At 36.3% G+C, this 22,345-nt stretch overlaps 1 protein-coding gene across 7 annotated transcripts in view; it reads right to left on the bottom strand.

Moving 5' to 3' along the window:
* The window catches only part of CNTN5 (contactin 5), a 591,904-nt gene that overhangs the window by 349,656 nt on the left and 219,903 nt on the right, over positions 1-22,345 (bottom strand). The window contains exon 1 of one of the 7 annotated variants that reach the window (XM_021529326.3): positions 10,156-10,501. The exons of the other annotated variants lie outside the window; for them this stretch is intronic. The gene's annotated coding sequence lies outside the window, so the exon portion shown is untranslated. Of the gene's footprint in view, positions 1-10,155; positions 10,502-22,345 lie in introns of those variants that run through there. 7 annotated transcript variants of the gene reach the window in all.

Genomic DNA, 22,345 nt, shown 5'->3' with positions numbered 1-22,345 from the left:
TAAAATCATGCAAGCCACAGCCAGTCAGTGGGCACAGATCATTTCCTATTTATCTCCCAAGAGCTGAGATCTGAATTTACAAGAGCAAGGAAGGACAGCTGTTGTAGTCAGTCCAGAGAGGAACCACCAGGATGATTAGAGTGATGGAGCACCTCTCCTATTAGGAAAGGCTGAGAGAGTTGGCTTTTTTCAATCTGGAAAAGAGGTGGTTTTGAGGTGACCTATTTACTGCCTTCCAGTACCTGAAGGGAGCTCCAAGAACACTTTATACAATAGCATGTAGTGACAGGACAAGAATAAATGGTTTTAAACTGAGGGCATGTTTAGATTAGATATTATAAATTCTTTACTGTGAGGGTTGTGAGACACTGGCACAGGTTGCCCAGAAAAGTTGTGGCTGCCCTATTCCCAGAAGTGTTCAAGGCCAGGCTGGATTGGGCTTGGAGCAAAATAGCCCAGGGGAAGGTGTCTTGCCCATGGCAAGTTTGGAACTTGATGAACTTTGAGGTCCCTTGTCGCTATAGGACACGTGAAAGCACGACGCGAGCCACCTGTTATTTGCAAGGTAAAGAAGGAAGTTTATTCTCTGACTCCAACTTTTATACTTTCCCAAAGGTGACATAGGATTGGAGACTGAATGGGCCACCTCTCCAAAGACATTGGACAAACCACCAGTACATCAAGTTTCTCCACCCCCATAAAAGAATGCAAAACAATATATTGTTTGTAGAAATTGTGTGGGAAAGTTCTCCAACAGAATGTAAACTCAGAAGGTTTTAGAAAATCTTAAGAATCAGGGCGACAGTCCCTTCCAAAACAAGTTTTTCTAGGAGTCTCTTATTTTAAGTATTTTCCTTGAGTGTTTTCTCTTTCCTGAAATAAGACAATATTAGGAACTTGAACGTCAATGTGATTTACTCAAACAAAACTTTCCCTTAAGTTCAAAGCACAACTGGATTTTTGACCACCATTCAAAAATGCTAGAGCATAAACAGTTCATAAGAACTTCCAGTGTCTTAAAATATATTTCAGCTCCTTCTGATTTTACTAGCCCTTACTATAAAGACTCTTTTTCACTTCAATTTAAAGCAGTTTGTAGGTTTTAAACCAGCAGAGATCCTATTTCAAACATTAGAGCATTGAAGCAAGTGCAACTTTTGTACGTCATGGACAAACCAGAAAAAGTAAATAATAAAACACAACTGAAAACCTCCACCAATAAATGAGTCACCTGTGAGTTATTTCAGTCTCTCGATATCCAATATTCAGTTTTTGCATTATGGCATTATGTAACCCAAACCGCCCAGTTGGCAATTTGGGTTACATAATGCAAAATCTGAATATTGGATATTGGGGATTCAGAGGACTAGAGCTTCGAAACAGATATTAACAAAAATAGAGGATATTGCTATGAAAGACTTTAAAAAAAAAGAACATGACAAAATTGAACAATTCCATTATCATCTCATCAGCAAGACATTAAGGAAATGAATCTTATTATTGAATACATTCTTTACAGAATCTTTGGAATCTGAAAATAAAGGTACAAGCCCTCATTAAGTAATAGATTTACTACATTGTGTACTCTTTAGATTTTCTGTGTTCAAGGAATTGGCTGGTTTAGGAGATTTTCAGTAACTTTTTCAATTTGCAATGAACAGATAAGTACAGAATGCTCACTTCTAACTTTAAAATAAGACTGACATATGGATGGCAATTGGCACACCTCCTCATTTGCTGCAAGTCAAACTTTTCCAAAAATGGGATAAGACAGAAAGCAAGACTAGTATAGTTTGTTAAAAGGTTGTAAAATAATTCCTTAGCACAAATCATAGCAATATTATTTTGCACTAGTTTTTTTGACTCAAAATCCTGCAATGACTAAAATGAAGATAAAAGCAAAAATGAGCAAAAAGCTGATTCGCATCAAAAGCCTGATGATAGCACACTTAATAGTCAGTAGCTACAAACATAAGAGTTCCGAGTGGTAATTGAACAATGTATTTTAAAACAGATTAAATACTTAATTTTTGAACTTTTCCACCCCATTTGTTTACTTTATGTTGCTTTAAAGTAAAAATAGTAATCAAACAAAATGCTTCTAAAACATTAACATTTAAACATCCAGGAATGTTTGTAGGGGCCTGTCAGTTTTATATAAAACAATCTTTTTTTTAAAAAAAAGAATACAAACTGAAATTATAAAAGTCCCTAAAATCAAAAATTCTCCAAACACTTAAAATAATTTGCTTTATATATAAAAATTAAATTTTTAACAAAAAGAATGCAAATAAAAGTATTTCAGGAGGCCTGTTGAAATCTGTACTCTGATAGTCATCAATTCAGGTTAAAGATTAAAAATTATGAACAGGCAGAAAAAAAAACTCCAAGATCAGTAGTGTATGACTGATTGAATGTAAGATTTACCTTTGTGAAATAGGGGGTTAAGCCCTAAAATGCAAAACAAACCAACTTAAAATATTAAATATTCAAATTCAAATATTAAAATGCAGAAAAACATGTTTTTATATAAAATAATACTTTATTTACTCTCACATCTGTAGAAAGCACACTAACTTGAAATCTATGGTGTTTTATGATTAAAACCAAATGAACAGAGACTGTGACCACATATAAGCAAGTTAATAAACAATACTAATGTTTTAGAAAAGATGTAGTTTTCTGCTGCACGAATAATTTCTTATCATCCTGATGGAGAAAAGATTGTGTTGTCTAGTCAAAGCTCTCCAGATCATCAGAAACTCATCAAGAGTACTTAAAAAGGAGACTGCACGTTAATTCAACTGAGGTACTCTTTATATAATTCAGTTCCATATTGCAAAAATTCTCTGTACAGAACAAACACCTTAGACCTGGCATGACTCCTAAGGCAGTCTGGATTTTTTTTTGTGCTGTTCCACGACTGTTCCCATTGCAACCATTTGGTATTGATTGTCATAGATAATTTCTCATCCTTAAGTAGGTTCATTTTAATTCCTGGTACATTAAGTACTGTTTCAACCTCAATCTGAATTGCTGTTTAATAAGACAAATAATCATAAGAAGTAATTATCTAACATTTAAGCTGATTTGTAGCTGTTGCAGTGAGGCAGCAAGATTATCAAGAATATTACATACATATTTCTATTCCTTTGCATTCTCTTAGAGAACAAATGGTTTTAAGTTGTCTAAACTTGGACTAATAGACAGAAAATTGCAAATTTTCTCACATAGTCTAAATATAAATATCTCATTTTCCTCAGGAAACCTATCTAGTATTGCTTTTTCAATTCTCTATTCTGTTTATTATTATCTACTTACTAGTAATATCTATTAACCTTGAGTATCTCTCTAGAGCAGGTTACTCTGCCCCTAATAAGCATCAATTTCACCTACATAATTTGTGACAAGAATTTGTCCAATCTTTTGTTATACCTGTCATTTCATTATTTTACTTAATTTGCAATTAGATATTGTTCCCTATCACCATCAGACTATCTGCATCTTTATCTCTGGAACCTGAGCTGCAAATCTCATCTCATCCACTTTGCATACTGAAAAAAAATGGTGATAAGTTTCCTGCTTCTTATATTTTAGAAGGTTTCTATATTGAAAAAATGGTGGCTACATGTCTACTATAGCTTTTTATGGCTTAGGAGGTTTCTATATTCCATATGAATTCTATATTCTTCAAGGTAGACAGTCTTAAGTAGGTCAATCTGTTTTCACAAATAAATTCACTACCTCTGATCGTTCTCATTGTCAGTAGCTGCACATATTTCTAAATCCGTTACACATAAAGTGTTAGGTATTTTTTTCAACTGAGACCTACTATTGTACAGTTTACTTAAAAAACAATATTTTGTTTTCTGTATGTTTGCCCTGTCCAAAACCTTCTGGTTGTACATCTAAGCATATTCCTGTCTGGGCAGCAACGTGGCTTTTTCATTTAATTTTTACCTTGTGATCTCAGGAGCTCTTTCTTGGCATCTCTTATGAGTGCAGTTTTTCTTATGTAAGATAGTATTTCCAGGTTATACATGTTGGTTTACATATTTTTCTCCCCTATATGGTTGGTACAATTGTAATACTTTCAAAATCTGAACCTTCCAGTATGCTTCATTCTCACTGAGGTAGCTGTGATCTGTAATTTAATATGTAGTTCTCTATTCCATCACTCCTTTGGTTTGCATGGCCAAACTTTGGTAGCTACAGTGAATGTTTTCTGTGAGAAGCTGGCAGAAGCTTCCTCTGTGTCCATCAGAGCCAATCCCTGGATGTACAGCTGGTTGAGGCTGGCCCAATTAGAAACCGTAGTAAAGCTTCTGTGATAACCGATTTAAGAAGCAAAGCTATTGCAGAGATATAATTGTGGCCAGAGAAGATTAGTGTGAGAATATGTAAGAGGAATTACAATGAAGACACCAAGGTCAGTGGAGGAGATGGAGGAGATGATCCAGGCACCAGAACTGAGACTGAGATGTCCATGCTGGAGCAGCTTTTCCTTGGACTGCACCCTGTGGAAGAGTGACCTACACTGCAATAGATTGGGGATGGACTCGTGTTGGAGTTCATGGAGAACTGTCTCTCATGGGAGGGGCCCCATCCTGGAGCAGGAGGAGTACTCTCCAGGAGCAGCAGGAGAAAACCTCAGGTGATGAACTGACCAGAACTCCCATTCCCTGTGTCCTTGCACCACTCGGAGAGAAGACAAAGCTGGGAAGGAGGAAGGGGTTTTTTTAGGCATTTTTAAAGGTCTTATTTTACTTCTAATTGTCCTCTCTGATATTGTAGTAATAAATTCAGTCAATGTCTCTAATTGAGCCTGTTTTTCCCATGATGGTATTTGATGAGTGATCTCTCCCAGTCCCACTCATGAACCCTTCACTATGTTTTTGCTCCCCTGTCCAGCTGCTGAGGAGAGTGAGAGAACAGCTTTGGTGGGTACCTGACATCCAGCCAGGGACAACCCACTATGCATCATTAGACTCTTACTGAAAGTAGCAACTAGAAATAGGCCCAGAATAAACATTTTAGTTTTAAAATATAGGGTCAGTGCAGTCTTCGTACCTAATTACTAACTCCTGGAAGGTATTCTTAGAATGTAGTTTTCTAGCTATTTTTACATTTGCCACCTAGTCCTATCTAGATATTTTTTCTATTCCTTTAGAAAGTTCAGGCCAAAGAAGAAAATCAAAAGCAGTACTATATGCTCCCTCTCTATTCACTTAACCATGCTGTATAAAGAGCATAAAATCCACAGTTAGATTTGTATGACAGAATTTATTCTTACTGATTGCACTGGCATCCATTCATCATCTCCTTACTGTCAGGGGTTTAAAATAATGTGGGTACTTATTCCAGCATATTTTCTTGTCACAAAGCTTCATTTTTTCTAATTTCATTCTTCATATAATGTTGCCTTTATTTCAGAGATTTTACAGCCGGGGTAAAATAAGTCTAGGGCATTCTTTACTTTAAATATATTGACAAATAAAATATTACTTAATCCTCAGTCTGTTGGGCCATTTGGAAATTGAGGCTTTCAAGAATCTAAATTGTGAGAGACTTAGGCAGAAGGTTATTTTTTTTTCATACTGAAATCTCATTAAAAGGTATGAAAGTAAAGATTAATGTTCAATTCTCAGTGGGAAAAAGAGTAAGCAGTGGCATTCCCCAGAGCTGAAAATGCCTAGCAGGTTCAAATAGTAATAAAAAAAAATAATGGACAGTATCTCCAGCAATAGATACTAAAAATGTATGTTTAGACATGTATGGTTTAATACCTGTAAAGCAGTGACTACAGATGCTGAAACAGAAAAGGATTACAGAAAATACCTACTACATAGGACTACAAGGTACTCCACAAATGAACAGGCTCCTGTGCTTTTCCCAGATACTACTTTCTGTTACCATCAATAGAGACAGGATCTGAATCAGCAAAAATTTTCTATATTTTTAGGATAGAATTTTTTCATACATAATTTTAAAAGAAGTCCCCAGCAACAAAATAAATCCTAGTAACATAAGATGATGGTCTCATTGTGACTCAGGAGCAATCTTGGGGCCAAGATCAATCATTGAAGATATTTGCTCCATATCAGAAGTCAAAAGGGAAAACAAACATTGGATAATAGAAACTGTATGAAGAAAACAACCAAGAACATCACAAAGCTATCATAGAAGCCCATAGTATTCCCACACCTAAGATTCATTCTGTGATTGAATTCTTTACTCAAAAAAATATGTTATATTTGGATAATGGTCCAAAGGAAATCAGCAAAGATGTTATGAAAAATCTTTTGTGTGAACCATGACTAAGTAATTTGGACTATTTAGTGTGATAAATGGAAGGCTGAGAGAATGTTATGTAAAATTATTAAGGTCACAAAAAGGAATATAAAAATATTAGCCAGAAGTTATGAAATATAACCAGCTGGAGCAAGGTAAAAAAGAATGTTTTATCCAGGCAGTGTGCATATGCTTTTCACATTATTTTGTGGATCTGAGTTTATATGGGGCAATAGTGCAGAGAATTGAGAGCAGAGACTGGAGATAAATGTGATTTCTGTGCCAAAAGTGATTGCTGGCTGAAAAAGCTTTAGGAAAATGTCCCAGTCCTTCTCTAGGCACAGCCTTTGGTCAGTGTTAGGGGCAATGCATAGAGGAATATTTCATGACCCAGTGTGTTCGGTCTTTTGTCCCTCCAATACAATTGTGAACCACTGCTAGAAGTGAAGATAAGGACACGCATGTTTTAGAAGAAATGTAAAATCATTTAGGGGATTATTAGATTTTGTCAAACATTGGATTTAGGATTTTTTTTTTAACTTACTAAATAAGAACTCTCTACAGTTATTGATTCAAAGGAGAAAAAGATTTCTATTGCATGCAAATGAAAATCTGCAAAAAATCAAAATCAACCAACTAACTGAAGTTCTAGCAATGACCTTCTTTTCCTCAATAGCCTTTGGTACTATTCATATTAACATAATGTCCCATAATACTGTCACAACAATTGAAAATCTCTCCATGATTAAATATCAGTGTTATTAAGAAATCATGAGACTGTTGCACCATGGAAATCCTAAATTTCAGTATACCCTGTGTTCGTGACATACTGCTGGAGGAAAGAACCTTCTGAAGTAACAAACAAACAAATAAGTTAATTTTTTTTATTGTACATATGCTTTTCAGCACAGCTATACAATGTTTTTTCCCTGATTTCTAAATGTCTAGCAAGGCTTCAGACGTGCCTGAAAGGCAGCTGGCATGTGTGCAAGCTAGACAAAGTGGGAGGTAATAGAGATTGGCAGAGGGAATTGTCTGAGGTTTTCAATAAATCTGCAAGAGCTGTCTCAATTAAGGGAGTTTTTTAGCTTCTTAGCAAAATGGTTAACTACTGGAGGTCCTAAGTAGATCAAGTACTCGCCTTTTAGACTGTACCATGGAAAGGAGCATTTTTTTAACTATTGTAGACCACTTGATTAATGTCTACCATCCTGGATGAAAATCCACACAGGAATACTCTGGTTAAGTGAGGAATAACAAGAAATTACATTTATGCAGGAGGCATTAAAATGAAACAAAATCTTGATAATTTTGTAATTCTAAAAAACTGTCTGGATGCTGAACTTTGTCTCAATACCTAGTTTCATACAAATTCATAAGGCACTTCCTCCAAGTAGAGTCTGGCCAGCTGTGTGTCAGCTATATGTGAGGTTAGCAGGCATCACCCACTTGGAGATCTGTATCTCAACAGGAATCTGATTTAGAGTCCTGAGGAGTGTATAGTTTCTAAAAATACCTCCCAAATCAAGGTAGATTAAATAGCATCTTTTACAGAACTAAAAAATTGATACTTCTGGATTTCAATGGTTTAGATATCCAACTGTGATTCATGAGTTAGTTCAGGTGTGTTTTTCCAAATATTATTCCAGGAAGCATAGTAGGTTTCTATGTTTTACACTTTTAGTACTCCAATGCTACTCTCTTGTTCTATTGTTACATGCTTGATAAGAGACAGAAAAGTACTCTAACAAAGAATGGAAGTTTAACTTTTTTTTTTTCTTCTCACAACTGTTTCTGGTGGAAAAAAAATCCTGAACTGTTGAATTTGATGCTGATATATATTAAACTTCCAAAAAACATTATGCATAAAGAACAGTAGAGTCACCACATTTTGACCTATATTGCAGAATTTTTGCTTAATGAGATGCTCTACCTAAGGATGTAGGTAATCAGTGTCTCAGTTCAAGAACATACAAAGTGCACAGACCATGGCCATGCTAGACTCTGAGGTAGAAGTAGAACCTCTCTTTCAGAGTAGCATTTGCTTCAAGTACTCTTCCCATTCTGCCTCCATCCACTCAGTCTTGGAGGGAAATCACAGAAAACCCGGGCTTCTTCGAGTCTCCTATCCTTGGGATAAGAAAAGTTATGGATGGGAAATATTACCAAGTCCTTTTAATATAGTTCTTACCTGAAAAACATCAATGAGATAATTTATTCTGTTTAATAGAACTAGAATGGCCTTTAAAAACACAATTTCCTGATTATTTTTAAATTCAATTAAGAAAAAAAATCAAAGTTTTTCCATTAGGCACTCTGTTATATATCCTTTTTGATGCAAACATATAAGGAATCCTTTTACATTTCTCATTAATAGAGTTATTTTCAGCTTGCCTATGTTCTCTGCTTTCATATCCAGTTTTACCACTTATTACAAATAAGAAAAAAAACATATTTCAGGGTTTTTCTGAAGCTAAATAGTTGCACAAAAGAAGGTAGAAAGTATTTAGAAGTTCAATGTTTCTATTGAGATAACACTAAGTGTCACAAATATGCAGTATTTCTGACAAAACCAGGAAATACTGATCAACAAAAATGCACTTTGGACAGTATCCTGCATGCAAAATTTTCAGCCTTAAACCCATGGTAATTTGCATCTACCATTCTTATTAATTTTTTTTAGCTGACTGACCCTTAAACTCTTTTAAAAATGGAGTTTAAAACCAGGTTTTATTTTACTTATATTTATTAAATATTATATAGTAACCATATATTAAAGTCTATTAATATATATCATAAATGTCAGCACCTTAAAAATAGGAATTTTCTTTCATTTATATTTCTTTTCAAATTTCTGAGATGTTATTCCTGTCAGTTATGACTAACCATCTTGTTAGAAAGCAGTCAGAACAAAGAGTAAGATGCCCTGTGCTAACCTTTTTACCTAATTACATTTTATCTGAACTCAAGAGAAAGGATAACAACATTTTCTGCCACTCTGACTTTTGAGTAATTCACCTTGGCCTGTGAGGGACTACAAGGCAAGGAGTTTCATGTCTTAAATTTTCAATCTCTTTCTGTGATTAAGAGCTGAGAACACAGTTTTGACAACACAGTTTTCACATACCTGTTTTCCTCTCACTCTCAAAGCTCCATTTCTACCAGTTAAGATAAATGTGTCTCTACACACATGATTTCAAGACTAATTCCTTAATAATCAGAAAGAAAAATGAAGTACAGTTTAGTTATTTTGGTAATATACTAAGGCCCTTGTGTCCAAGTTTTCTTAAAAACTGTGCAGCCTCTGAATAACATTCCAGCAGAATTTACAGAGACACCTCCCACCAGTTGTATAGGCACAGTTCAGGCACGCGCATTCCTGTTCCAAATAATTTAATTGCAAGCGGGGAAATTGAATAGCAAAAAGACTGATGGAGATCAATATATTAAGCTCAAACAACTCTTGAAGACAAGGCAAAACGTAGGAGTGAGATATGGAGTAATAACGTCCTTAGGAAGCTAATAAAGAAAATTTACTTTTGTCCTGTGGAAGCAGCTATCAATACACATTTTTCCTTTCTGAAACCTTTCTTTTTCCCACTTGTAAATGACAGAGCCATGTACACACTGAGATGGTCTTATAACAGTTGGTCATCCACTTGAATGAGAACAGACTAACACTAGCTGCCTAGAAGGAGCAGCAAGAAACCTCTTATAAAAGCCAACTGTGCATCCTGTGCACTCAGCCACAGTTGGTGTTTACCAGTAACAATTTCCTTTCAGTTACATGCAGAGCTTTGGTGAACCTACATTATTTCCACACCATTAACTTCGAAACATTTTTTTCTTCCCACTGTCACTCACCATGATCTCCTCTGTGTTTTTCTGTCAAATCCAATAGCTTCTCCAGGAGTCTCGCTCTATCGCAGAGCAAATCCAGACCTTGTTTCTTCTAAACAGCTTTTCTCTCATTTGCATCTGTTTGTCTGAGTAGCTGGGGCAATACCTTGAAAATTGCTTATCATCATTATTCTATGTTTATCCAAAAGGTATGAAGTGTCCCATAATCCCAGGTGTGGCAGGCAGAGTCAATTTAACTGCGTTACTTAAAGGAGCAAGACACAATGCTTCACTTGCCCAGGCAGCAGTATTTTTGTGCTAAACACCAAGCAGTTCACAGTTGGCAGTGCTCTGAAGCATGGGACTTTATCTTCTGCAAATAGGATTAGCAAATGAAAATATGTATTCTAGTTTCACAGAGCAGGATTATCAGCAAACCAGTACATTTCTGTAATGTTCCTTTTAGCTCTATTTTCTGATGAGCACTTACACAGCTTTTGCTAATCTCTTCTGTGAAAAAATGCACACATTCGAACATGTTCTACATGTTAGATTGCAGGTTTAGACTCCCAATTTTAGACCATCTCTTTGGTAAGACTATTGCAAATCTCTGAGTCATAAATTTTCCAATTAGAGAAGGAAAAGGTTGTGCTGTAGTCACTACAAATAACAGAGCAACTTAATGCAGAAAATATATAGCCACTCTATTCTTTCCAATGCTATCCTTTCAGTTTTAAGGTATCCATTTAAAAAGAAAATAAAATGCTGCTGCAAAAGTTTTCCTATATGACACTCCTAAAAACAGGTTTTGATAGTTAACAATTTTTGATTAGTCTCTGAAAAAGGTAAATCACCTGCTCACAATTAATTCAGTGCTGGTTCAGGGACACTGTCATCAGAAGATTCATGGTATGTCTCTGAAACAGGCTGTCCTTGTTTTGGTTGGGATAGAGCTATTTTTTTTTTTTTCCACTGTGGCTAGTATGTGTTTTGGATTTGTCATGAACACAAAGTTGACAATATAGAGTTGGTTTTGTTGTTGCTGAGCAGGTCTTACACAAAACCAAGTCTTCTGCTTTTATGCTGCCATGCTGGTGAGAAAGCTGGGGTTAAGGAGGAGACACAGATGGGACAGGTGACCCAGACCAAAGGGATATATCCAGGCCATATGGCATCATGGTCAATACATAAAGCATAAAAGAAGAATAAGGAGGAGGAACTTTTGAAGTAATGGTGTTTTTCTTTCCAAGTTATTGTTACAAGTGGTAGTGCCCTGCTGTCCTGGAGATGGCTGAACACATGCCTGCCCATGGGAAGCAGTGAATTAATTCTCTGTTTTGTTTTTGTCCTGGTTTGACAAGGAAGTGAGTTTTTTCAGAAAGTTGGGGTCAAACCAATCAGTGGTCAGATTTGAATATTGATGCCTGGTGTGACCACTGAAGACATTGGACACACCTCTGAGAACACAGGGGTTAAAAGTAGAGATCTCCCAGGGGAAATCTCTCTTCTGGTTCCAGTCAGTGAAGTGCCCATCCGTGGGCTCGATGGAGGGTGGGGAAGCCATGAGGCCCAGGAGAGGCAGGCCAGGGGGTGAAGGGACTGGAACCAGAGGGACAGAAGGGTGGAGAAAACCTGAGATGTCTTTGTTCCCCCCACCCAGAGGGAGAGAGAGAGAGAGAGAGACAGAGCCCCCTGGAAATTTGAGATCATGTGCCAGGCAGTAAGCCCTAGAGGAGAAAGAGAAGGTGCGGGGTGGTGTGGGGGGGTAAGGTGCCCAGCCCTGGGAGTTCTGGGCAGCCGAGATTTCATCCTGGGAACCTGAGATGTTTAACCCCTTCTTGGACAAAGAAAGCTTGGTGAAACATTAATCCTCCTTGATCTAAAAGAGAAGAGATACGGCCTGAGATGTTAGAAGAAGAAATCCTAGGTGGGAGGAGATGATGGATTGGCCTTGGCTGGACTTTTCTTGTATAGCCACAGACTGACCCAATTTCTCCTGTCAACACAGACTGCATTCTTAGGGGGATGCAATGGCTTGAGCCAAGCGAGTGACCGGCTGCAGTGATGTCATGTGCAGGAGTGGAGTGAACAGAGAAAGATGAGGAGGGTGTGGTGGTGCCCTCAGTTTTCAGGGAAGATCTCTGTTCTCTAGACCCTCAGCCCCAGGGGAGGAGAAAATGGGGGGGACTGTTGTCCCAAAATGAGAAACTGTTGTTCTTTGGTCCTTGGCAAAGCATCCTTAAAGGAGCCCTATGAGTAGTTTCAGTCCATGCACAGTGGTGAGAACACTGTACATGGAAGGAGGGTGTCACACTGGTAGATTTTCTCTGGGTGGTGCCATGTGTGACATGGAAACACAAGAGGTTGTGTTTCTTGGGGGAGTATATGGTAAAAGAGAGACTCCTTTCTCCCATGATGGACTGAGAATTGATTATCTGAGGGGTGGTAACTCCATTGAGAGTCCAAGATTTTGTCTCAAAAGTACTTTGGTGGAAATTGGGTGGGGGAGGAAGAATGTTTTGGAAGGTTTTCATTCTGAATTCTGTGTGTTCTTTTTATTATAGTTGTAGGTTAATAAAGTTTGGTTTTTTTTTTTTTTTTCCGTTATTCCTAAGCTCGAGCCTGCTCTGCTCTGTTTCTGATCGCATCTCACAGCACTCATCTGAGGAAAATATATTTTCATGGCTGCACTGGCATTGTGCCACAGCCACACCATAACAGTTTTGCTTGTGTCTATGGCTTTTACTTTCCTCATTAAACTTTTTTATCTCAATATAAGTGTTTTCTGTCCTTTACATTTTTTATTTTCTCCCCAAACCTACTGTGGGAGAGTGAGCAGGCAGCTGCATGGGGTTTGGTTTCTGACTTGGGTTAAACCACTACAAAGGCTCATGAAAATTTATCATGTAGTCTTATACCGAAACGATGTAAGAAAGACTTCCATAAACTGTTTCCATATTTACTATAAGTTCATCCTCATTACATATTTCTTAGTTTTATTTGCAATCTGAAATGTGATGTAATACACTTATGTACAAAAGAGCCCTAAATTCCTGAACTTTCACTGAACGGCAAATTTACCAGCCTGAGCATGGATTATCTGAGTTGGTTCTACATGGCAATTGAGATATCCAGAGACTTACTTTCCAAGGAATGGATGTCATTTACAGTTTGTGGGACAAAATCATGTTAAATGCATGAGGGAAATAACAACACAGTAAGAATTTTTGTTTCCCTTTACAGCTGTAAGAAATAAAGGCATCAGTTACACAGGATATGAATCTCTCATTTGTATTTGTGAAGACTAAAGTCAGGACCTTGAATTTTAGAAAACCAGAGCTCCAGTCATTTAAAGAGTTAGTCAATAGGACCCCCTGGGAAACTGCCCTCAGGGACAAAGGAGCAGAACAGAGCTGGCAGATCCCTACTATTACTTTCCATACAGTGCAAGAGCCTTAATCATCAAGTACAAAAATTCAGGCCAAGAAGGCAAGTGACTAAAATGGATGAGTCAAGACCTACTGACCAAACTAAAGGGCGAGAATGAAATACATAGATAAAGGAATCAAAGACAGAGGTCTTTGTAAGAGTCTAGGTACATCATCTAGTCATGTGTGGATGGGGTCAGGCGAGCCTTGGCACAGCTGGAGTTGAACTTGATAAAGAATGTAAAGAATGAGTTCCTACAGGTATGTCCACCAGAAAAAGAAGGTCAAAGAAAGTGTAGCTCCTGTGGTAAGCAAGGCTGGCAAACTGGTAACTATGGGCACAGAGAAAACTGAGGTACTCAACAGCTTTTTTCCTCAGTCTTCAATAGCAGTCACCCTTCCCACACATCTTGAGTGGATGGACAGCAAAGTCTTTCCCACTGTTGGAGAAAATCAGCTTTGTTATCACCTCAGCATAAATCAATATGTCTGTAGGAATAAAAAGAAGGAATAAATCTTTAACAGTGAGGGTGGTAAAACTCTGGAAAAAGATGTCTAGAGATCTGTTAGATGTCACATCCCTGAACACTTCAAGTCCTGGTTGGATGGGGCCTTAAGCTATTTGCTCTAGATGAGCATATCCTTGTTTATTGCAGGGGAATTGGAGTAGATGGTATTTTAAATATTCCTTTGGGACAAAGTATTCTATTTTTCTGTTTCATGATTTACTTAAAAATGAATGAAAAGCTATAATTTAAAATGCATATATTTTATACACCACATAATGTGTCAGTGTCCTCTCCATAATCAACTATGAATCACCCTGCTGATGTTTATCTTTTGCTAAATGTATTCATGTACACCTGGATTAAAAAATAAAAAAAAACCCTTCTTATTTGTATGGAAATAATTATTATTTTTACCCATGATAAAAAGAAAAAAATATTTTGATGCAACAGAGTGCATCTCTATCGGGTATAATGTTGTTATAAAAGGAAGAAAAAAATAGTGTGTATAAGTACCTTATGGTCTTTCCTCATAATCTGTAAAACCAAAGTGAAACATCCCTTTTTAGTACAACTAAGGGATATCATGCTAAAGCTGCTAGCTAGTAGGCTAGACAATTGTTGCCTTCATTGCAGACCATGTCAGACTGATAGAAAAACTAAAGTTGTGTAATAGCATAAATGGCATTCCCAGCTATTTTGCCATCCAGTCATTAGCCAGGTGAAAGCAATTCCAATACCAACCAACACTAGGATCTAAAGACTCAGGGCAAACATTCAAGTTACCGAATTAATTAGTTTAACAATTATCAGACATAGGGGAAGATAAATAAATAAATAAATAAGTAAATAAGAATAAAACATTGCAGATATCCACAAAGGGAAACTGTTTTCAAAGTTTGGAATTAGAAAATTCTGTGTTCAAGGACTACCAGAATAATTACCTTCTTTTGGAGGAAAATATAGCAAGTAGACATGGGCTTTAGCATATTTAACAGCCATCTGATTTCATATAATCAAATCATTTGAAATATAACTTCAAAGAAAGAAGCAGTAAAATACATGCAAATTCCCTATCAATTCACCCTTCTAAAATATCTTTTCTGGTCTCTATCCTCCTCCCCCTTCTTTCTTTACCCTAGCAATGATTTCTGCCTCTCACAATCTTGATTGCTCTGATGACCTCAATCAAAAGGCAATTATCCAGCAAGGATGGAAGGTAATTATTCCCATCAAGGAGAGATTGAATGCACCTGAATAGACAGCTGCAGTTCTTCCAGGGATTACATTATTACTATAGAAACTGCCTCCATTAATTTCTGATGCATGTCAAATTTATGATAAAAACTTGATTTGTTTGCAAGACAACTACTTCTCCCATTTCATCCAACATTCACTTTAAGGCAAGAGCAACAGTCAATTGTAAGTTACTTTAATATATAAGTGACAACTGTCAGCATGCAACCATCTGCTCAGAAGGAATGACATAAAATCAGGAAAGGGAATTGAAGCTCCAAATAGATATACATTATATAATTCCAGACAGAACTAAAAACACGAATACTCTAGCCCAAGCTTGCCAAGGTGCTGCTGCAGGGACAACAGTATAGGGACAATATATATATATATGTATATATAATAGAAAAACAGAAAGGTAAAAAAAAATTAGTCACCCTATTTATCTTCAATCCTGGATGGGAAAATGTTTAATTCTAGGAGAGAAAAAGTGGAAAATCTATAAGTTATTATGAAAGACATATCAATATTTACAATATCCTATTTTTAATATAGGTTGGCAAACCACCTGCTCTCAGGCTCTTGAGGACTTATAAGTCCACAGATTTATGAGGTATATTTTAAGCACTGAGCTTTGTCTAGAAATTTTGGGTAAGGGTTCTAATCACTATAATCACTACAGATGCTAAAATACTGCCTTCTTGAGGAAGAATTAAAAGATTGATAAATTATTTCTAATATCAAAATTCATTAGATTTAAAAGGATTAAAAGGGGCTATTTCCCTTAACAATGCTTGCCTCCTAAAAGGTAAAAAGCACAGAGGGCTGAATCAGAGTGCATTTTACCAAACTCTTACTGCCAAATTATAAGGCATTTTAATAGAAAATCAACAAAAAAAAAAGGTTGTTACATCTTTTTAAAGGTTATTTTTCTGCATAGGCTACAACTGTAAATCTTTCATTTTAATGCCAGCAGAATATATAAAGTTGCTGTTCTAATACTAATAGATTGTCATGAATCTTGGCAGTAAGGTCACACAATATTGTGTTAATTAGATGCATACCTGGCATATTTAATTTAGAAATAAGGAATTTTCTATTGTATACTAACACTCCTTCATTTCTAGAAATGGAATATCAAATCCCATTAATTTACTAGTCTTAAATTTATTTTTCTATAATCTTTTTTTGAGACACTAAAGGCACTGAAGTCACGAATTATTATATATGTATTATTGTGATTTTGGAAGTGCATCACACAACAGTCTCACTTTTAACTTGCAGTCTGAAAGCATCAAATATTTTTTCAGCATCTTCAACTTTTTACCATCATCTCTGTCATCTTTCTGTAGTTCACCAAAATATGAGAAAAGAAGGAAGAGAAGGAGGGAGTACAGAGTTATAAAAAAACCCGTGAGAACAGAAGGGGACAAGCATTTGCCCTGCCTATTGCAAAATTCTTTTTTCACTTTTTCAAGTAAAAGGCACAGCTGAGTTTCCAGCCTGAAAATGATAGCTGTTCAGTTCAACTGGTTTTGCTCTTGCAGCACATGTTTTTCTTCTTTCTTTTTTGGTTCTTTGTAGGTTACAAAAAGTTTAAAGTTCAGGCAGAGTTTGCTTCCTAAAGTCCTTTTCACTGCTGACTAAACACACAAATCTTGGTTAGGCTTCACCTTTTTTACCACTACTTAGAGCTGTGTGGAGGTTTCTATCTTGAAAATCTCAGTGATCAATGCCAATTCACACATAAAATAACTTTTCTTTTTCTGTGAAGAGAATATCAGAAATGTATTGTGGAGCATTTTATTAAAAGTTTGTGTGCAACAGATAGGGATAAAACAAAACAGAAGTACTTTTCTTCCTGGGTAACTTTTGCATGTATGACTGCTATTCAAATTATCTTTAGGTTCATAATTGCTGTAATTAAACTTTGCAGGTTACTAAATAACTGTCAGCCCATACATTTTTAAATTATCATCAATTTCTGATTTATCTATGGACAAACTGGTTCCAGGCATTGTGATATACGATATAGTGATCCTAGTGACTGAGGCCTGCTTCCCTATCTTAACTTGATATCAGTCTCCTGAGAGACACTTTTCTGTTTGGTCTTGATTCATCTGATGTAAGGTCCTTGTCAGAGCCATGCAGTGTTTGTACACAAAACCTCTCCAATTCCTTTTTGGATATTCAGGGAACATGGAGGAATTGTATGCTTAAGGAGATCAAGTGGCAAGGTTTCTGGATTTGCTATAGTCTTCAGTTAATAACTTGTTCTTGATGAATTATTTTTAAAATCCTTTTCTTGGGCTAGCTTAAAGAAAAATGAAAATATTCAAAACATCCAAAATAGCTGACACAGTTACCAAAAAAGAGGAAATTGTAATCAGAATTTAATCTGCTTGCCCTATGATTAAATAAAAAAGTCCCTTTATGTAGCAATTGTGAACTTTGGCATCTGTGGATTTTATTTTTCCTCCTGCCTTGTACCCTAGGGGTTACCCCTGGAGGAAAATCTTGCTGTGGCAAGATTTGTGACTTGGGGTTATAATTAATTTCCATTTTGGAGCTCTCCAGTGTTTCTAGAGAGATTTCATTTGTTTTTCTAAAATCGGTTTACTTCTCTTTCATTGTAGTGATAGTCTGACCATCCAGATGAATCCTAATAAGCTGTCTTTCACTTCCTTAGAAACACACATTTCTTCTTAGACCAGATCAGTTCTAATACCTGACAGGAAAATTACCCTTCTTTGACTCAGTGAAGGTATGGACTCCCCTGTCTCTTTCTGGTTGGGTGACTCAGGGTGGCTTTTTATATTACACAAATTTCAGTAGAACTCAGGCCCATTACTGATGGCAGCAGTACAGTTGCTTCTTGCCTCTGCTTTCCTGACATCATATCTAAGTGACAGGCAACATACATAAAACTCTCCATGGAGTCTTGCATGTCTGCATTGATGAATACAGTGAAAATACCTAAATGGGTTATGTGGTTTGTAACTGGCTCTTCATAAAGAGACAGACATGAGTGAAATTAACCTTTATGACATGACAGTGGGACTGGGAGTATCAAACACCAGTCCAAACACCTCTCCAGGATAATATCTTAGGATGATATTATGATACATAGCCTTTTATTCAAATCCCTATTAACCTCTTGCAGTTTGCCAGTGAAGATCTTCTCTTTCCCTATTGCTTTTAGCATACTGAGACAAGCTATTGCACAATAAGAAAAGTGATAGAAATAGCTGCTGTAGCAGATGTTCTCTTTGAGAAATAGTGCAGTAAGAAGTTATCAATTTGAAGCAAACAGACAAATTGTGCCTAGGCCTCTGGAGACACTGGTTGCTGCATCAATTTGTAAGCTGAATATTCTGTATGTTGCTGCCAAACAGTAATTAATGTGTCTTGGGTAACCCAAAAACTAAATTAGCAATGCTCATCCTCAACTAGTTATGCTTATGGATGATCTGCTTTTGATTCACCAGTAAGTTTTTTAGTAAGTCCAGAGCAGAACATCTTCCATGCAGAGACTAATTTAAGGGTAAACCGGAATAAGGTGACTTCCAGGAAAGAGTACATAACCTAGTAGCACCAAACTTATCAATTTTGTATTGCTGGGAACTGCTGATAAGAAAATTTTATGGCATACTCTGATATACAGCTATAAATTACAGAGTTGCCACTCTCATTGAATATGTCTTACAAGAGATTTATCTGAATCTTAATGGTTTATACATTTAAATATTCCTTTAAAGACCTATACAAAATGTAGACTACTTTAAAAGACATAAACTTGGAAATCATAAAAGCTTATAAGTAGTTTAAAATGAGAACCAGAAAAATTAGTAATAAATCACATTAACAATAGGCAGAGCCCAAATCAGCATTTTAAGAGCCCTTAAGAATTTTTGTTTCTGACCCTTACTAACTAAGCTGAGAGAAATTGAAAGCAAACAAGCAACCAAAAGGAAAACATTCTACTTCAGATGTATTGAGTTTGTAGAAGTTAACATTATTATGGGGCAAATGTGAACTTTATACTACACTTTATATCTTTATATGTATGTTCTTATGGGACTGTAATTTGAGTCATGATGCTGCTCCCTCTTTATTGCTTTTATAATAATAAGCAATAATGAATGACTGCAGATATATATTGCAGAAGTATATAGGAGATGGATATAATGAACACACCAAGGGAATATGTTTTAAAACCAGAATGTGATTGTAAATATACAGAAAACCAATTATGTAAGTAATGCCTACATCACTCATACCCTGTTTTGCAGATCAACAGACATTTTAAAGTTCCCAGTATTATGAAATTTCCTGATTGTTACCCAGGGAGGAGATTTCAAGCAGTTCTTTTTGAAAAAAACAAAAGGGCAACCAACATTTATTTTTTTAGCTTTATTTTCTACATTAGAAACTGATAGCCTTTTTAAAATTATTGAGAGGCACAGTACAAAAAACATGCTTCTTAGAAATAAACTAATTCCTAGCTAGACAGATCATCTATAGCAGGAGATATCTTCAAGTTCAGTCTCAGCTTAAATCTGAAGAGGTTAACACAGACAGTAAGTGCTAAATGGAAGGAGGAAGTCAGAATTTGACTACCAGGTATATTTCAACAGTTTATAGCAATCATGGGGTACACTAATCTGTTTTAATTTGCTCTGAAGCCAGCTAAGAATGCTTGTGAAGCCTGGCTTTAGCTGCAGAGGAGTCTGCAGCCTGCAGCCCCACTGACCATGACCTGGCAAACTTCTCTTCTGCCTCATCTTCATCACCCGTATGGTTCTCTACCTGTCTCTAAACAGCTACTTTTTGATCCAATTTACAAAGCAAATATACTGCTGAACACTGTTTTAAAAAAATTATGTAACCTCAAATTTATATGCTGATTAAGAAAAACCAAGGCTTATTCCTGCACACATTATGCAGTCAGAATGATTTAACAGAGTTTGAGCCCTCTCCAGCTGCATTAATTCTGGTATTGATGTGATTCTTGTAATCTAATTTCTTGTGCTATCTAGAGAAAAGACACCTGATACTGCACAGTTTTCTGCCTGGTTAGTGATCTACAATTCTTTGGGATAAGAGCTGACGAGTTGAAAGGGATGTGGCAGGACTGCACACAAGCATAGAAGGAGGAGGGATCACAGGTAGCTTGAGGCTGAGTCTAGGCTGCAGGGGAGCCCCAGGCTCCATTGATGCACTTCTGGAGAGGTGAGGACACAGGTAGGACATAATGGATTTTACTTTTCTTTTTTAAGCCCTGCTGAAGATGAACTCAAGACTGAGGTAGCTACAGAGACCTGGATGACTGATGAACTGATGAGTCTCACGCATGCTAATATTGCCAAGGATTTCTCTCCCTTATAACACGCAAATGTGCTTTCCATTGGATCTTGTCTCTGGCCACAAGAAGTGATAAATACGCTGTGATCCCGAAACTACTTCCTGCCACATAACCTTAATTTAGCAACAGCAGTCACCAAAAGTATGGATGCAGGATAATGCTAGATGTCATCAGCAGAGGCAGCTGGGTTATTCTATTAGAAAGCTCAGCATGCCTAGAGCACAGGGTGACCCACACTGAGGGACATGCAGCCTCAAAAACTGCAGCATCAGGCCTGATAGTTCTCACATTTTACAATAAGATGGAGAAAATATATACAATGCCCCTAAGACAAATGCCTGGATGTCATCTCCAATCACAAAGGTTTTACTCACATATTTTAATTTTTAATTTCTTCATGGAGAAGTCAGTAGAAATCTATGATAAGTACACAACTGCCATATCTAAAATTCTGATCCATCTGTGTACATTTCAAAATCTTGAAGTACAATTTCTCCTTAATCATTATGTGATTTCTGTGGACAGATACTATTATTAGGGAAAGTGGATGATCTACAGTACAGTGATGAAGCAACCTTGTAAAAATTAACAGAATATCCACATCATATTTGAATCCACATTGAGAATAAACATCATGTCCACTCTCTCCAAATATCTGCTTATTTGAGATGGTAAATTAATTAAATATTCTATCAGGCAGAATCAAAAAAAAAAAGAGTGGTGTAGCTGCAGAATTTAGTGCAAACTCAAAAATACTTATTTCACACCCATTTCTTGTATAACAAATGTTTTAAAGAGTTTCAGTTGTAGTCATAACAACACAGAAAAATAAAAAAAAATTGTAGGTTGAATTCAATTATAAAATCAATTAGGTAGCATTACCCAAAAGAGTACTTATGAACAGCACACTTATATATTCTGTAAAAAAAAAAAGAAAGCAACCAGGAAAAATATCTCTAAAAATAATTTTGTTCTGCATGAAGGAAATTTAATAAAGCCTATTTATCTACAGCTCCTTGTCTTCAAAATTTTGTATCCATAGATATAGTACCATCAGCTTCTTGCAGCATCCCAACCATATTGGTGTGGGTTAAGAGAAAGCGTATTCTGTGCTCAGTTTATCACTCTACATAGTAATTTGCTCACCAGATGTACTGAACAGAATGTAGACCATCCACGTTCTACCTAAATTTATCCCAGTAAAGCATTTGGAGATATTTTTTGTCTGCTTAGGTTTTTCACTAAATTATGTTGAACAGCAACACTGAGTATTCCTTCAATATTCTCTGGAGTTGGCTAATGAGTTCTGCTATTACTAGTGTGAAAGAGAAAGAATTTCCTAACAGACAAATGACTAAATTGCATAAACCTTATGTCCTGTTGAAATTCTCCAAATAATTCTGTCAAAACTCAACAACCATTCTGTCTTTTTACGTATTATCCTATGTATTCTATATTACTGTCATAAACTTCCACCCTATAATGAAGTTTATTTGTGGTTCCCCACCCTTCAATTACATTTTGCAGGAGAAATATGAGGCTATTACTTTTCCTATTGGAGAGAAAACAAAGAGAAGAAAACAAATACTAAACACTGAACCTTTTTATCATAAAGAGGAATGTATTAGGATGAGAGAGAAAAGAGAGAATCCTGTTAAGTGAAACATTTAAATGATACA

This window comes from Lonchura striata, chromosome 2 (assembly GCF_046129695.1).
Source record: "Lonchura striata isolate bLonStr1 chromosome 2, bLonStr1.mat, whole genome shotgun sequence".
Classification (NCBI taxonomy): Eukaryota; Metazoa; Chordata; class Aves; order Passeriformes; family Estrildidae; genus Lonchura; species Lonchura striata.
This window is presented reverse-complemented; position numbering and strand designations above follow the sequence as displayed.